The sequence below is a fragment of the Lepidochelys kempii genome, chromosome 27 (assembly GCF_965140285.1).
Source record: "Lepidochelys kempii isolate rLepKem1 chromosome 27, rLepKem1.hap1, whole genome shotgun sequence".
In the NCBI taxonomy this organism is placed as follows: domain Eukaryota; kingdom Metazoa; phylum Chordata; order Testudines; family Cheloniidae; genus Lepidochelys; species Lepidochelys kempii.
Genome location: NC_136406.1, coordinates 78,748 through 95,189, shown reverse-complemented (window position 1 = coordinate 95,189; position 16,442 = coordinate 78,748).

Sequence of the window (16,442 nt, the reverse complement as noted above, 5' to 3'; positions counted from 1 at the left end):
CTCCCCTGTTTACAGCTCTGTTTGCTAGCTCCTATGCCGCTGCCTGACTGCTCCCTTTATAGGACCCCTAGTCAGTGAAGCCCCGCCCCCTAATCAGGGCTCAGCTTCTCTCCCAGCACAAAGCCTCTACACATACAGATACCACCAATACAAAACCAAACACACACACAAATACCTTCTCCTTCAACAGAACTCCCACTCAAACTCCCCTGTTTACAGCTCTGTTTCCTGGCTCCTGTGCCGCTGCCTGACTGGCTGCTCCCTTTATAGGACCCCTAGTCAGTGAAGCCCCGCCCGCTAATCAGGGCTCAGCTTCTCTCCCAGCACAAAGCCCCTACACATAAACATACTACCAATACAAAACAAACACACACAAATAACTTCTCCTCCAACAGGGGAGTTTGAGTGGGAGTTCTGTTTACAGCTCTGTTTGCGAGCTCCTGTGCCGCTGCAGCTGTCTGTACCGCTGCCTGACTGGCTGCTCCCTTTATAGGACCCCTAGTCAGTGAAGCCCCGCCCCCTAATCAGGGCTCAGCTTCTCTCCCAGCACAAAGCCCCTCCAAGCCTCTACACATACAGATACTACCAAAACAAAACCAAACACACATAAATACCTTCTCCTCCAACAGAAGTCCCACTCAAACTCCCCTGTTTACAGCTCTGTTTGCTGGCTCCTGTGCTGCTGCCTGACTGGCTGCTCCCTTTATAGGACCCCTAGTCAGTGAAGCCCCGCCCCTAATCAGGGCTCAGCTTCTCTCCCAGCACAAAGCCCCTACACATACAGATACTACCAATACAAAACCAAACACACACAAATATCTTCTCGTCCAACAGAACTCCCACTCAAACTCCCCTGTTTATAGCTCTGTTTGCTAGCTCCTGTGCCGCTGCACCTTTCTGTGCCGCTGCCTGACTGGCTGCTACCTTTAGAGCACCCCTAGTCAGTGGAGCCCCGCCCACTAATCAGGGCTCAGCTTCTCTCCCAGCACAAAGCCCCTACACATACGGAAACTACCAATACAAAACCAAACACACACAAATATCTTCTCCTCCAACAGAACTCCCACTCAAACTCCCCTGTTTACAGCTCTGTTTGCTAGCTCCTATGCCGCTGCCTGACTGGCTGCTCCCTTTATAGGACCCCTAGTCAGTGAAGCCCCGCCCCCTAATCAGGGCTCAGCTTCTCTCCCAGCACAAAGCCCCTACACATACAGATACTACCAATACAAAACCAAACACACAAATACCTTCTCCTCCAACAGAACTCCCACTCAAAGTCCCCTGTTTACAGCTCTGTTTGCTGGCTCCTGTGCCGCTGCCTGACTGGCTGCTCCCTTTATAGGACCCCTAGTCAGTGAAGCCCCGCCCCCTAATCAGGGCTCAGCTTCTCTCCCAGCAGAAAACCCTCCAAGCCTCTACACATACAGATAATCCCAATACAAAACCAAACACACACAAATAACTTCTCCTCCAACAGGGGAGTTTGAGTGGGAGTTCTGTTTACAGCTCTGTTGGTTAGCTCCTGTGCCGCTGCAGCTGTCCTTGCCGCTGCCTGAGTGGCTGCTACCTTCATAGGACCCCTAGTCAGTGAAGCCCCGCCCCCTTATCAGGGCTCAGCTTCTCTCCCAGCACAAAGACCCTCCAAGCCTCTACACATACAGATACTACCAATACAAAACCAAATACACACACAAATACCTTCTCCTCCAACAGACCTCCCACACAAACTCCCCTGTTTACAGCTCTGTTTGCTAGCTCCTGTACCGCTGCAGCTGTCTGTGCCGCTGCCTGACTAGCTGCTGCCTTTATAGAACCCCAAGTCAGTGAAGCCCCGCCCCCTAATCAGGGCTCAGGTTTTCTCCCAGCACAAAGCCCCTACACATACAGATACTACCAATACAAAACCAAAAACACACAAATACCTTCTGCTCCAACAGAACTCCCACTCATACTCCCCTGTTTACAGCTCTGTTTGCTAGCTCCTGTGCCGCTGCCTGACTGGCTGCTACCTTTCTAGGACCCCTAGTCAGTGAAGCCCCGCCCCCTAATCAGGGCTCAGCTTTTCTCCCAGCACAAAGACCCTACACATACAGATACTACCAATACAAAACCAAACACACACAAATACCTTCTCCTCCAACACAACTCCCACTCAAACTCCCCTGTTTACAGCTCTGTTTGCTCGCTCCTGTGCCGCTGCAGCTGTCTGTGCCGCTGCCTGACTGGCTGCTACCTTTATAGGAACCCTAGTCAGTGAAGCCCCGCCCCTAATCAGGGCTCAGCTTCTCTCTCAGCACAAAGCCCCTACACATACAGATACTACCAATAAAAAACCAAACACACACAAATACCTTCTCCTCCAACAGAACTCCCACTCAAACTCCGCTGTTTACAGCTCTGTTTGCTCCCTCCTGTGCCGCTGCAGCTGTCTGTGCCGCTGCCTGACTGGCTGCTACCTTTATAGGAACCCTAGTCAGGGATGCCCCGCCCCCTCATCAGGGATCAGCTTCTCTCCCAGCACAAAGCCCCTACAAGCCTCTACACATACAGATACCACCAATACAAAACAAAACACACACACACACACAAATACCTTCTCCTCCAACAGAACTCCCACTCAAACTCCCCTGTTTACAGCTCTGTTTGGTAGCTCCTGTGCCGCTGCCTGACTGGCTGCTCCCTTTATAGGACCCCGAGTCAGTGAAGCCCCGCCCCCTAATCAGGGCTCAGCTTCTCTCCCAGCACAAAGCCCCTACACATACAGATACTACCAATACAAAACAAAACACACACACACACACAAATACCTTCTCCTCCAACACAACTCCCTCTCAAACTCACATGTTTACAGCTCTGTTTGCTAGCTCCTGTGCCGCTGCAGCTGTCTGTTCCCCTGCCTGACTGGCTGCTCCCTTTATAGGAGCCCTAGTCAGTGAAGCCCCGCCCCCTAATAAGGGCTCAGCTTCTCTCCCAGCACAAAGCCCCTCCAAGCCTCTACACATACAAATACTACCAATACAAAACCAAACACACACAAATACCTTCTCCTCCAACACATCTCCCACTCAAACTCCCCTGTTTACAGCTCTGTTTGCTCCCTCCTGTGCCGCTGCAGCTGTCTGTGCCGCTGCCTGACTGGCTGCTACCTTTATAGGAACCCTAGTCAGTGAAGCCCCGCCCCCTAATCAGCGCTCAGCTTTTCTCCCAGCACAAAGCCCCTCCAAGCCTCTACACTTACAGATACTACCAATACAAAACCAAACACACACAAACACCTTCTCCTCCAACAGAACTCCCACTCATACTCCCCTGTTTACAGCTCTGTTTGCTAGCTCCTGTGCCGCTGCCTGACTGGCTGCTACCTTTCTAGGACCCCTAGTCAGTGAAGCCCCGCCCCCTAATCAGGGCTCAGCTTTTCTCCCAGCACAAAGACCCTACACATACAGATACTACCAATACAAAACCAAACACACACAAATACCTTCTCCTCCAACACAACTCCCACTCAAACTCCCCTGTTTACAGCTCTGTTTGCTCGCTCCTGTGCCGCTGCAGCTGTCTGTGCCGCTGCCTGACTGGCTGCTACCTTTATAGGAACCCTAGTCAGTGAAGCCCCGCCCCTAATCAGGGCTCAGCTTCTCTCTCAGCACAAAGCCCCTACACATACAGATACTACCAATAAAAAACCAAACACACACAAATACCTTCTCCTCCAACAGAACTCCCAGTCAAACTCCGCTGTTTACAGCTCTGTTTGCTAGCTCCTGTGCTGCTGCCTGACTGGCTGCTAGCTTTATAGGACCCCTAGTCAGGGAAGTCCCGCCCCCTAATAGGGGCTCAGCTTCTCTCCCAGCACAAAGCCCCTCCAAGCCTCTACACATACAAATACTACCAATACAAAACCAAACACACACAAATACCTTCTCCTCCAACAGAACTCCAACTCAAACTCCCCTGTTTACAGCTCTGTTTGCTCGCTCCTGTGCCGCTGCAGCTGTCTGTGCCGCTGCCTGACTGGCTGCTACCTTTATAGGAACCCTAGTCAGTGAAGCCCCGCCCCCTAATCAGGGCTCAGCTTTTCTCCCAGCACAAAGCCCCTCCAAGCCTCTACACATACAAATACTACCAATACAAAACCAAACACACACAAATACCTTCTCCTCCAACACAACTCCCACTCAAACTCCCCTGTTTACAGCTCTGTTTGCTCGCTCCTGTGCCGCTGCAGCTGTCTGTGCCGCTGCCTGACTGGCTGCTACCTTTATAGGAACCCTAGTCAGTGAAGCCCCGCCCCCTAATCAGGGCTCAGATTCTCTCCCAGCACAAAGCCTCTACTCATACAGATACTACCAATACAAAACCAAACACACACAAATACCTTCTCCTCCAACAGAAGTCCCACTCAAACTCCCCTGTTTACAGCTCTATTTGCTAGCTCCTGTGCCGCTGCCTGACTGGCTGCTCCCTTTATAGGACCCCTCGTCAGTGAAGCCCCGCCCCCTAATCAGGGCTCAGCTTCTCTCCCAGCACAAAGCCCCTCCAAGCCTCTACACATACAGATACCAACAATACAAAACCAAACACACACACAAATACCTTCTCCTCCAACAGAACTCCCACTCAAACTCCCCTGTTTACAGCTCTGTTTGCTAGCTCCTGTGCCCCTGCAGCTGTCTGTGACGCTGCCTGACTGGCTGCTACAATCATAGGACCCCTAGTCAGCCAAGCCCCGCCCCCTAATCAGGGCCCAGCTTCTCTCCCAGCACAAAGCCCCTCCAAGCCTCTACAAATACAGATACCACCAATACAAAACCAAACACACACAAATAACTTCTCCTCCAACAGAACTCCCGCTCAAACTCCCCTGTTTACAGCTCTGTTTGCTAGCTCCTGTGCTGCTGCCTGACTGGCTGCTAGCTTTATAGGACCCCTAGTCAGGGAAGTCCCGCCCCCTAATAGGGGCTCAGCTTCTCTCCCAGCACAAAGCCCCTCCAAGCCTCTACACATACAAATACTACCAATACAAAACCAAACACACACAAATACCTTCTCCTCCAACAGAACTCCCACTCAAACTCCCCTGTTTACAGCTCTGTTTGCTCGCTCCTGTGCCGCTGCAGCTGTCTGTGCCGCTGCCTGACTGGCTGCTACCTTTATAGGAACCCTAGTCAGTGAAGCCCCGCCCCCTAATCAGGGCTCAGCTTTTCTCCCAGCACAAAGCCCCTCCAAGCCTCTACACATACAGATACTACCAATACAAAACCAAACACACACAAATACCTTCTCCTCCAACAGAACTCCCACTCAAACTCCCCTGTTTACAGCTCTGTTTGCTAGCTCCTGTGCCGCTGCCTGACTGGCTGCTACCTTTCTAGGACCCCTAGTCAGTGAAGCCCCGCCCCCTAATCAGGGCTCAGCTTTTCTCCCAGCACAAAGACCCTACACATACAGATACTACCAATACAAAACCAAACACACACAAATACCTTCTCTTCCAACAGAAGTCCCACTCAAACTCCCCTGTTTACAGCTCTGTTTGCTAGCTCCTCTGCCGCTGCCTGACTGGCTGCTCCCTTTATAGGACCCCTCGTCAGTGAAGCCCCGCCCCCTAATCAGGGCTCAGCTTCTCTCCCAGCACAAAGCCCCTCCAAGCATCTACACATACAGATACCAACAATACAAAACCAAACACACACACAAATACCTTCTCCTCCAACAGAACTCCCACTCAAACTCCCCTGTTTACAGCTCTCTTTGCTAGCTCCTGTGCCGCTGCAGCTGTCCATGCCGCCGCTTGACTGGCTGCTCCCTTTATAGGACCCCTAGTCAGTGAAGCCCCGCCCCCTAATCAGGGCTCAGCTTCTCTCCCAGCACAAAGCCCCTACACATACAGATACCACCAACACAAAACCAAACACACACAAATACCTTCTCCTCCAACAGAACTCCCACTCAAACTCCCCTGTTTACAGCTCTGTTTGCTAGCTCCTGTGCCCCTGCAGCTGTCTGTGACGCTGCCTGACTGGCTGCTACAATCATAGGACCCCTAGCCAGCGAAGCCCCGCCCCCTAATCAGGGCTCAGCTTCTCTCCCAGCACAAAGCCCCTCCAAGCCTCTACAAATACAGATACCACCAATACAAAACCAAACACACACACAAATACCTTCTCCTCAAACAGAACTCCCACTCAAACTCCCCTGTTTACAGCTCTATTTGCTAGCTCCAGTGCCGCTGCAGCTGTCTGTGCCGCTGCCTGACTGGTTGGTACCTTTATAGGACCCCTAGTCAGGGAAGCCCCGCCCCCTAATCAGGGCTCAGATTCTCTCCCAGCACAAAGCCTCTACTCATACAGACACTACCAATACAAAACCAAACACACAAATACCTTCTCCTCCAACAGAACTCCCTCTCAAACTCACCTGTTTACAGCTCTGTTTGCTAGCTCCTGTGCCGCTGCAGCTGTCTGTTCCCCTGCCTGACTGGCTGCTCCCTTTATAGGACCCCTAGTCAGTGAAGCCCCGCCCCCTAATCAGGGCTCAGCTTCTCTCCCAGCACAAAGCCCCTACACATACAGATACCACCAATACAAAACCAAACACACACAAATACGTTCTCTTCCAACAGAACTCCCACTCAAACTCCCCTGTTTACAGCTCTGTTTGTAAGCTCCTGTGCCGCTGTCTGACTGGCTGCTACCTTTATAGGACCCCTAGTCAGGGAAGCCCCGCCCCCTAATCAGGGCTCAGCTTCTCTCCCAGCACAAAGCCCCTGCACATACAGATACTGACAATACAAAACCAAGCACAAACAAATACCTTCTCCTCCAACAGAACTCCCACTCCAACTCCCCTGTTTACAGGTCTGTTTGCTAGCTCCTGTGCCGCTGCAGATGTCTGAGCCGCTGCCTGACTGGCTGCTACCTTTATAGGACCCCTAGTCAGTGAAGCCCCGCCCCCTAATCAGGGCTCAGCTTCTCTCGCAGCACCAAGCCCCTCCAAGCCTCTACACATACAGATACTACCAATACAAAAACACACACAAATACCTTCTCCTCCAACAGAACTCCCACTCAAACTCCCCTGTTTACAGCTCTGTTTGCTAGCTCCTGTGCCGCTGCAGCTGTCTGAGCCGCTGCCTGACTGGCTGCTACCTTTATAGGACCCCTAGTCAATCAAGCCCCGCCCCCTAATCAGGGCTCAGCTTCTCTCCCAGCACAAAGCCCCTGCACATACAGATACTGACAATACAAAACCAAACACACACAAATACCTTCTCCTCCAACAGAACTGCCACTCCAACTCCCCTGTTTACAGCTCTGTTTGCTAGCTCCTGTTCCGCTGCAGCTGTCTGAGCCGCTGCCTGACTGGTTGCTACCTTTATAGGACCCCTAGTCAGTCAAGCCCCGCCCCCTAATCAGGGCTCAGCTTCTCTCCCAGCACAAAGCCCCTCCAAGACTCTACACATACATATACTACCAATACAAAACCAAACACACACAAATACCATCTCCTCCAACAGAACTCCCACTCAAACTCCCCTGTTTACAACTCTGTTTGCTAGCTCCTGTGCCGCTGCAGCTGTCTGTGCCGCTGCCTGACTGGCTGCTACCTTTATAGGACCCCTAGTCAGGGAAGCCCCGCCCCCTAAGCAGGGCTCAGCTTCTCTCCCAGCACAAAGCCCCTGAACATACAGATACTGACAATACAAAACCAAACACACACAAATACCTTCTCCTACAACAGAACTCCGACTCAAACTCCCCTGTTTACAGCTCTGTTTGCTAGCTCCTGTGCCGCTGCAGCTGTCTGTGCCCATGCCTGACTGGCTGCTAGCTTTATAGGACCCCTAGTCAGTGAAGCCCCGCCCCCTGATCAGGGCTCAGCTTCTCTCCCAGCACAAAGCCCCTCCAAGCCTCTACACATACAGACACTACCAATACAAAAAAACACACACAAATACCTTCTCCTCCAACAGAACTCCCACTCAAACTCCCCTGCTTACAGCTCTGTTTTTTAGCTGCTGTGCCGCTGTCTGACTGGCTGCTACCTTTATAGGACCCCTAGTCAGTGAAGCCCCGCCCCCTAATCAGGGCTCAGCTTCTCTCCCAGCACAAAGCCCGTACACATACAGATACTACCAATACAAAACCAAACAGACACAAATACCTTCTCCTCCAACAGAACTCCCACTCCAACTCCCCTGTTTACAGCTCTGTTTGCTAGCTCCTGTGCCACTGCAGCTGTCTGTTCCGCTGCCTGACTGGCTGCTACCTTTATAGGACCACTAGTCAGTGAAGCCCCGCCCCCTAATCAGGACTCAGCTTCTCTCCCACCACAAAGCCCCTTCAAACCTCTACACATACAGATACTACCAATACAAAACCAAACACACACAAACACCTTCTCCTCCAACAGAAGTCCCACTCAAACTCCCCTGTTTACAGCTCTGTTTGCTAGCTCCTGTGCCAATGCAGCTGTCTGTGCCGCTGCCTGACTGGCTTCTACCTTCATAGGACCCCTAGTCAGTGAAGCCCCGCCCCCTAATCAGGGCTCAGCTTCTCTCCCAGCACAAAGCCCCTACACATAGATACTACCAATACAAAACCAAACAGACACAAATACCTTCTCCTCCAACAGAACTCCCATTCACCCTCCGCTGTTTAGAGCTCTGTTTGCTAGCTCCTGTACCGCTGCAGCTGTCTGTGCCGCTCCCTGACTGGCTGCTACCTTTATAGGACCCCTAGTCAGTGAAGCCCCGCCCCCTAATCAGGGCTCAGCTTCTCTCCCAGCACAAAGCCCCCTCCAAGCCTCTACACATACTGATACCACCAATACAAAACCAAACACACACACAAATACCTTCTCCTACAACAGAACTCCCACTCAAACTCCCCTGTTTACAGCTGTGTTTGCTAGCTCCTGTGCCGGTGCAGCTGCCTGCTACCTTTATAGGACCCCTAGTCAGTGAAGCCCCGCCCCCTAATCAGGGCTCAGCTTCTCTCCCAGGACAAAGCCCCTACACATACAGATACTACCAATACAAAACCAAACAGACACAAATACCTTCTCCTCAAACAGAACTCCTACTCACCCTCCGCTGTTTAGAGCTCTGTTTGCTAGCTCCTGTACCGCTGCAGCTGTCTGTGCCGCTGCCTGACTGGCTGCTACCTTTATAGGACCCCTAGTCAGTGAAGCCCCGCCCCCTAATCAGGGCTCAGCTTCTCTCCCAGCACAAAGCCCCTACACATACAGATACTACCAATACAAAACCAAACACACACACAAATACCTTCTCCTCCAACAGAACTCCATTTCAAACTCCCCTGTTTACAGCTCTGTTTGCTAGCTCCTCTACCGCTGCAGCTGTCTGTGCCGCTGCCTGACTGGCTGCTACCTTTATAGGACCCCTAGTCAGTGAAGTCCCGCCCCCTAAACAGGGCTCAGCTTCTCTCCCAGCACGAAGCCCCTCCAAGCCTCTACACATACAGATACCACCAAAACAAAACCAAACAGACACACAATTACTTTCTCCTCCAACAGAACCCCCACTCAAACTCCCCTGTTTACAGCTCTGTTTGCTAGCTCCTGTGCCGCTGCAGCTGTCTGTGCCGCTACCTTTATAGGACCCCTAGTCAGTGAAGCCCCGCCCCCTAATCAGGGCTCAGCTTCTCTCCCAGCACGAAGCCCCTACACATACAGATACTACCAATACAAATCCAAACACACACAAATACCTTCTTCTCCAACAGAACTCCCACTCAAACTCCCCTGTTTACAGCTCTGTTTGCTAGCTCCTGTGCCGCTGCCTGACTGGCAGCTACCTTTATAGGACCCCTAGTCAGGGAAGCCCCGCCCCCTAATCAGGGCTCAGCTTCTCTCCCAGGACAAAGTGCCTACACATACAGATACCACCAATACAAAACCAAACACACACAAATACCGTCTCCTCCAACAGAACTCCCACTCAAACTCCCCTGTTTACAGCTCTGTTTGATAGCTCCTGTGCCGCTGCAGCTGTCTGTGCCGCTGCCTGACTGGCTGCTACCTTTATAGGACCCCTAGTCAGTGAAGGCCGCCCCCTAATCAGGGCTCAGCTTCTGTCCCAGCACAAAGCCCCTACACACACAGATACTACCAATACAAAACCAAACACACACAAATACCTTCTACTCCAACAGAACTCCCACTCAAAATCCCCTGTTTACAGCTCTGTTTGATAGCTCCTGTGCCGCTGCCTGACTGGCTGCAACCTTTATAGGACCCCTAGTGAGGGAAGCCCCGCCCACTAATCAGGTCTCAAATTCTCTCCCAGCACAAAGCCCCTCCAAGCCTCTACACATACAGATACCACCAATACAAAACCAAACACACACAAATACCTTCTCCTCCAACAGAACTCCCACTCAAACTCCCCTGTTTACAGCTCTGTTTGCTAGCTCCTGTGCCGCTGCCTGACTGGCTGCTACCTTTATAGGACCCCTAGTCAGGGAAGTCCCGCCCCCTAATCAGGGCTCAGATTCTCTCCCAGCACAAAGCCCCTCCACATACAGATACTACCAATACAAAACCAAACACCCACAAATACCTACTCCTCCAACAGAACTCCCACTCAAACTCCCCTGTTTACAGCTCTGTTTGCTAGCTCCTGTGCTGCTGCCTGACTGGCTGCTACCTTTATAGGACCCCTAGTCAGGGAAGCCCCGCCCCCTAATCAGGGCTCAGCTTCTTTCCCAGCACAAAGCCCCTCCAAGCCTCTACACATACAGATACCACCAATACAAAACCAAACACACACACAAATACGTTTTCCTCCAACAGAACTCCCACTCAAACTCCCCTGTTTACTGCTCTGTTTGCTAGCTCCTGTGCCGCTGCCTGACTGGCTGCTACCTTTATAGGACCCCTAGTCAGGGAAGCCCCGCCCCCTAATCAGGGCTCAGCTTCTCTCCCAGCACAAAGCCTCTACACATACAGATACTACCAATACAAATCCAAACACACACAAATACCTTCTCCTCCAACAGAACTCCCACTCCAACTTTCCTCTTTACAGCTCTGTTTGCTAGCTCCTGTGCCGCTGCAGCTGTCTGTGCCGCTGCCTGACTGGCTGCTACCTTTATAGGACCCCTAGTCAGTGAAGGCCGCCCCCTAATCAGGGCTCAGCTTCTCTCCCAGCACAAAGCCTTTACACATACAGATACTACCAATACAAATCCAAACACACACAAATACCTTCTCCTCCAACAGAACTCCCACTCCAACTTTCCTCTTTAGAGCTCTGTTTGCTAGCTCCTGTGCCGCTGCCTGACTGGCAGCTACCTTTATAGGACCCCTAGTCAGGGAAGCCCCGCCCCCTAATCAGGGCTCAGCTTCTCTCCCAGGACAAAGCGCCTACACATACAGATACCACCAATACAAAACCAAACACACACAAATACCGTCTCCTCCAACAGAACTCCCACTCAAACTCCCCTGTTTACAGCTCTGTTTGTTAGCTCCTGTGCCGCTGCAGCTGTCTGTGCCGCTGCCTGACTGGCTGCTACCTTTATAGGACCCCTAGTCAGTGAAGGCCGCCCCCTAATCAGGGCTCAGCTTCTGTCCCAGCACAAAGCCCCTACACACACAGATACTACCAATACAAAACCAAACACACACAAATACCTTCTACTCCAACAGAACTCCCACTCAAAATCCCCTGTTTACAGCTCTGTTTGATAGCTCCTGTGCCGCTGCCTGACTGGCTGCAACCTTTATAGGACCCCTAGTCAGGGAAGCCCCGCCCCCTAATCAGGGCTCAGATTCTCTCCCAGCACAAAGCCCCTCCACATACAGATACTACCAATACAAAACCAAACACCCACAAATACCTACTCCTCCAACAGAACTCCCAATCAAACTCCCCTGTTTACAGCTCTGTTTGCTAGCTCCTGTGCTGCTGCCTGACTGGCTGCTACCTTTATAGGACCCCTAGTCAGGGAAGCCCCGCCCCCTAATCAGGGCTCAGATTCTCTCCCAGCACAAAGCCCCTCCACATACAGATACTACCAATACAAAACCAACCACCCACAAATACCTACTCCTCCAACAGAACTCCCACTCAAACTCCCCTGTTTACAGCTCTGTTTGCTAGCTCCTGTGCTGCTGCCTGACTGGCTGCTACCTTTATAGGACCCCTAGTCAGGGAAGCCCCGCCCCCTATTCAGGGCTCAGCTTCTCTCCCAGCACAAAGCCTCTACACATACAGATACTACCAATACAAATCCAAACACACACAAATACCTTCTCCTCCAACAGAACTCCCACTCCAACTTTCCTCTTTACAGCTCTGTTTGCTAGCTCCTGTGCCGCTGCCTGACTGGCTGCAACCTTTATAGGACCCCTAGTCAGGGAAGCCCCGCCCCCTAATCAGGGCTCAGCTTCTCTCCCAGCACAAAGCCTCTACACATACAAATACTACCAATACAAATCCAAACACACACAAATACCTTCTCCTCCAACAGAACTCTCACTCCAACTCCCCTGTTTACAGCTCTGTTTGCTAGCTCCTGTGCCGCTGCAGCTGTCTGTGCCGCTGCCTGACTGGCTGCTACCTTTATAGGACCCCTAGTCAGTCAAGACCCGCCCCCTAATCAGGGCTCAGTTTCTCTCCCAGCACAAAGCCCCTACACATACAGATACTAACAATACAAAACCAAACACACACAAATACCTTCTCCTCCAAAAGAACTCCCACTCAAACTCCCCTGTTTACAGCTCTGTTTGCTAGCTCCTGTGCCGCTGCCTGACTGGCTGCAACCTTTATAGGACCCCTAGTCAGGGAAGCCCCGCCCCCTAATCAGGGCTCAGCTTCTCTCCCAGCACAAAGCCTCTACACATACAAATACTACCAATACAAATCCAAACACACACAAATACCTTCTCCTCCAAAAGAACTCCCACTCAAACTCCCCTGTTTACATCTCTGTGTGCTAGCTCCTGTGCCGCTGCCTGACTGGCTGCTACCTTTATAGGACCCCTAGTGAGGGAAGCCCCGCCCCCTAATCAGGGCTCAGCTTCTCTCCCAGCACAAAGCCTCTACACATACAAATACTACCAATACAAATCCAAACACACACAAATACCTTCTCCTCCAACAGAACTCTCACTCCAACTCAACTGTTTACAGCTCTGTTTGCTAGCTCCTGTGCCGCTGCAGCTGTCTGTGCCGCTGCCTGACTGGCTGCTACCTTTATAGGACCCCTAGTCAGTCAAGCCTCGCCCCCTAATCAGGGCTCAGCTTCTCTCCCAGCACAAAGCCTCTACACATACAAATACTACCAATACAAATCCAAACACACACAAATACCTTCTCCTCCAACAGAACTCCCACTCAAACTCCCCTGTTTACAGCTCTGTTTGATAGCTCCTGTGCCGCTGCAGCTGTCTGTGCCGCTGCCTGACTGGCTGCTACCTTTATAGGACCCCTAGTCAGTGAAGGCCGCCCCCTAATCAGGGCTCAGCTTCTCTCCCAGCACAAAGCCTTTACACATACAGATACTACCAATACAAATCCAAACAGAGACAAATACCTTCTTCTCCAACAGAACTCCCACTCAAACTCCCCTGTTTACAGCTCTGTTTGCTAGCTCCTGTGCCGCTGCCTGACTGGCAGCTACCTTTATATGACCCCTAGTCAGAGAAGCCCCGCCCCCTAATCAGGGCTCAGCTTCTCTCCCAGGACAAAGCGCCTACACATACAGATACCACCGATACAAAACCGAACACACACAAATACCGTCTCCTCCAACAGAACTCCCACTCAAACTCCCCTGTTTACAGCTCTGTTTGTTAGCTCCTGTGCCGCTGCAGCTGTCTGTGCCGCTGCCTGACTGGCTGCTACCTTTATAGGACCCCTAGTCAGTGAAGGCCGCCCCCTAATCAGGGCTCAGCTTCTGTCCCAGCACAAAGCCCCTACACACACAGATACTACCAATACAAAACCAAACACACACAAATACCGTCTACTCCAACAGAACTCCCACTCAAAATCCCCTGTTTACAGCTCTGTTTGCTAGCTCCTGTGCCGCTGCCTGACTGGCTGCTACCTTTATAGGACCCCTAGTCAGGGAAGCCCCGCCCCTAATCAGGGCTCAGCTTCTCTCCCAGCACAAAGCCCCTACACATACAGATACTACCAATACAAAACCAAACACACACACAAATACCTTTTCCTCCAACACAACTCCCACTCAAACTCCCCTGTTTACTGCTCTGTTTGCTGGCTCCTGTGCCGCTGCCTGACTGGCTGCTACCTTTATAGGACCCCTAGTCAGGGAAGCCCCGCCCCCTAATCAGGGCTCAGTTTCTCTCCCAGCACAAAGCCCCTACACATACAGATACTACCAATACAAAACCAAACACACACAAATACCTTCTCCTCCAACAGAACTCCCACTCAAACTCCACTGTTTACAGCTCTGTTTGCTAGCTCCTGTGCCGCTGCCTGACTGGCTGCTACCTTTATAGGACCCCTAGTCAGGGAAGCCCCGCCCCTAATCAGGGCTCAGCTTCTCTCCCAGCACAAAGCCCCTACACATACAGATACTAACAATACAAAACCAAACACACACAAATACCTTCTCCTCCAAAAGAACTCCCACTCAAACTCCCCTGTTTACATCTCTGTGTGCTAGCTCCTGTGCCGCTGCCTGACTGGCTGCTACCTTTATAGGACCCCTAGTCAGGGAAGCCCCGCCCCCTAATCAGGGCTGAGCTTCTTTCCCAGCACAAAGCCTCTACACATACAGATACTACCAATACAAAACCAAACACACACAAATACCTTCTCCTCCCACTCAAACTCCCCGTTTACAGCTCTGTTTGCTAGCTCCTGTGCCGCTGCAGCTGTCTGTGCCGCTGTCTGACTGGCTGCTACCTTTATAGGACCCCTAGTCAGTGAAGCCCCGCCCCCTAATCAGGGTTCAGCTTCTGTCCCAGCACAAAGCCCCTACACACACAGACACTAACAATACAAAACCAAACACACACAAATACCTTCTCCTCCAAAAGAACTCCCACTCAAACTCCCCTGTTTACAGCTCTGTTTGCTAGCTCCTGTGCTGCTGCAGCTGTCTGTGCCACTACCTCACTGGCTGCTACCTTTATAGGACCCCTAGTCAGTGAAGCCCCGCCCCCTAATCGGGGCTCAGCTTCTGTCTCAGCACAAAGCCTCTACACATACAAATACTAGCAATACAAATCCAAACACACACAAATACCTTCTCCTCCAACAGAACTCCCACTCAAACTCCCCTGTTTACAGCTCTGTTTGTTAGCTCCTGTGCCGCTGCAGCTGTCTGTGCCGCTGCCTGACTGGCTGCTACCTTTATAGGACCCCTAGTCAGTGAAGCCCCGCCCCCTAATCAGGGCTCAGCTTCTCTCCCAGCACAAAGACCCTCCAAGCCTCTACACATACAGATACCACCAATACAAAACCAAACACACACACAAATACGTTCTCCTCCAACAGAACTCCCACTCAAACCCGCCTGTTTACAGCTCTGTTTGCTAGCTCCTGTGCCGCTGCCTGACTGGCTGCTACCTTTATAGGACCCCTAGTCAGGGAAGCCCCGCCCCCTAATCAGGGCTCAGCTTCTCTCCCAGCACAAAGCCCCTCCAAGCCTCTACACATACAGATACTCCCAATACAAAACCAAACACACACAAATAACTTCTCCTCCAACAGGGGAGTTTGAGTGGGAGTTCTGTTTACAGCTCTGTTTGCTAGCTCCTGTGCCACTGCAGCTGTCTGTGCCGCTGCCTGACTGGATGATCCCTTTATAGGACCCCTAGTCAGTGAAGTCCCGCCCCCTAATCAGGGCTCAGCTTCTCTCCCAGCACAAAGCCTCTACACATACAGATACCACCAATACAAAACCAAACAGACACACAAATACCTTCTCCTTCAACAGAACTCCCACTCAAACTCCCCTGTTTACAGCTCTGTTTGCAAGCTCCTGTGCCGCTGCAGCTGTCTGTGCCGCTGCCTGACTGGCTGCTCCCTTTAAAGGACCCATAGTCAATGAAGCCCCGCCCCCTAATCAGGGCTCAGCTTCTCTCCCAGCACAAAGCCCCTCCAAGCCTCTACACATACAGATACTACCAAAACAAAACCAAACACACATAAATACCTTCTCCTCCAACAGAAGTCCCACTCAAACTCCCCTGTTTACAGCTCTGTTTGCTGGCTCCTGTGCTGCTGCCTGACTGGCTGCTCCCTTTATAGGACCCCTAGTCAGTGAAGCCCCGCCCCTAATCAGGGCTCAGCTTCTCTCCCAGCACAAAGCCCCTACACATACAGATACTACCAATACAAAACCAAACACACACAAATATCTTCTCGTCCAACAGAACTCCCACTCAAACTCCCCTGTTTATAGCTCTGTTTGCTAGCTCCTGTGCCG